This window comes from Cebus imitator, unplaced genomic scaffold (assembly GCF_001604975.1).
Source record: "Cebus imitator isolate Cc_AM_T3 unplaced genomic scaffold, Cebus_imitator-1.0 Scaffold503, whole genome shotgun sequence".
NCBI classification, from domain to species: domain Eukaryota; kingdom Metazoa; phylum Chordata; class Mammalia; order Primates; family Cebidae; genus Cebus; species Cebus imitator.
The window spans coordinates 791,725-794,056 of NW_016107818.1; the positions used below are offsets into that span (position 1 = coordinate 791,725).

The 2,332-nt window shown below is 44.6% G+C and overlaps 1 pseudogene; it reads left to right on the forward strand.

Annotated features, from left to right (window-relative positions):
* The first annotated feature begins 607 nt into the window (after positions 1–607).
* LOC108292744 lies at positions 608–1,878 on the forward strand (annotated as a pseudogene).
* The last annotated feature ends 454 nt before the right edge of the window (positions 1,879–2,332 follow it).

The following is a 2,332-nucleotide window of genomic DNA, read 5'->3' on the forward strand; positions in this document are numbered from 1 at the left end:
GGCAGCCAAGATAGATTATCTTTTTAACCTTCCTACCACTGTGGGTACTGGAGGTTAATACCTCATGGAAAACTTTGTAAGCCAACGTAAAACACACCACACAAACTGGGAGAGACCTAGGGTATTTGTGCACTATCTCTTCTTAGATGCTGTTTGGAAGTTGAGAGTATTAATTCCCAGCACTTCTTTCTGCAAGGTAGGCAGGTAAAGCCATCTTAAGGAAAGCCTTGGCAAAGGAACATGTAGGGGAGGCAAAGAAAATCCACAAGAAAATGATTCAGGTGCTGGCCCTTGGAGAAACTGGCAGTAAAACTGCAAGAGTGACAGGGTCTGGGTCAGACAAGTAAAGGGTCAACTACATTATGTTAATACATGTTACCTCTAGAAAAGAATTCCATGGTCAAAGCATTTTGGAGAAAATTTGGGTTAATCAAATAGTAACTGGATTATTTATTTTATGACTTTTCAGATATTTTAGGATATGAATTTGAATTTATCTTACATAGCTTTAAGCTAAAAATATCATGTTAAAATTTCCAAACTATTCTGGTGGGTACCTCTAGTTGGACTGTACATATAATACTCTTAACATACGGCTCTCTGCTCCTCCTGTTCATCAGACAGCCGCATCTTGTCTTCCATCGCCAGCCACATCCCTGAGACATCATGGGGAAGGTGAAGGTCGGAGTTAATGGATTTGGTCATATTGGGCGCCTGGTCACCAGGGCTGCTTTTAACTCTGGTAAAGTGGATATTGTCACCATCAATGATCCCTTCATTGACCTCAGCTACATGGTCTACATGTTCCAGTATGATTCCACCCATGGCAAATTCCATGGCACTGGAATTTGAGAGAATTGAGAATGGGAAGCTTGTCATGAATGGAAATCCCAACACCATCTTCCAGGAGTGAGATCCCTCCAAAATCAAGTGGGGCGATGCTGATGCTGAGTACGTGGTGGAGTCCACTGGCGTCTTCACCAACATGGAGAAGGCTGGGGCTCACTTGCAGGGGGGAGCCAAAAGGGTCATCATATCTGCCCCTTCTGCTGATGCCCCCATGTTCGTGATGGGCGTGAACCATGAGAGGTATGACAACAGCCTCAAGATCGTCAGCAATGCCTCCTGCACCACCAACTGCTTAGTGCCCCTGACCAAGGTCATCCATGACAACTTTAGTAACGTGGAAGGACTCATGACCACTGTCCACGCCATCACTGCCACCCCGAAGACCGTGGATGGACCCTCCAGGAAACTGTGGCGTGATGGCCGTGGGGCTCTCCAGAACATCATCCCTGCCTCTACTGGAGCTGCCAAGGCCATGGGCAAGGTCATCCCCGAGCTGAACGGGAAGCTCACTGACATGGCCTTCCGTGTCCCCACTGTCAACATGTCAGTGGTGGACCTGACCTGCCGTCTGGAAAAACCTGCCAAATATGATGACATCAAGAAGGTGGTGAAGCAGGCATTGGAGGGCCCCCTCAAGGGCATCCTGGGATATACTGAGCACAAGGTGGTGTCCTCTGACTTCAACAGCGACACCCATTCTTCTACCTTCGATGCTGGGGCTGGCATTGCCCTCAACGACCACTTCGTCAAGCTCAATTCCTGGTATGAAAATGAATTTGGCTACAGCAACAGGGTGGTGGACCTCATGTCCCACATGGCCTCCAAGGAGTAAGACCCCTGGACCACCAGCCCCAGCAAGAGCATGAAAGGAAGAGAGGCCCTCACTGCTGGGGAGTCCCTGCCACAGAGTCCCCCACCACACTGAATTGCCCCTCCTCACAGTTTCCATGCAGACCCCTTGAAGAGGGAGGGGCCTAGGGAACCCCACCTTGTCGTGTACCATCAATAAAGTCCCCTGTGCTCAGCCAATAAAAATAAAAATAAAAATAAAAATAATATTGTTAACATACTTTGAGAATCACCAATCTAATTTACTTGCCAAGAGTTACTAATGAGAAAAATTTGATCCATATTAGTGATATTTAGAAGTGAAGTAGTGTTTACAGAGATTAGTATAACTGCCAAGGTTTAAGACAATAGGAATCCAGAATTCATGATAGGAGATTCTAGTGAGATATACATATATATGTATATAGTTGATACCATCTTAATTCTCATTCCATCAATTCTTCTAAATACGTTTACTATAGTGTCTGTATTTTATGAAACCAGAATTTAAAGTATAGAAATATAATTTCAGAGTTTATAATTCCTTGCAACTTTCTTTTAATTTAAAACGATCTTATATGTTTAATTTTCAAAACCAGCAATGTGAAAATCCTACCTTACCTCAAAAGAATCCCAACAGGTACATTAAGCATAC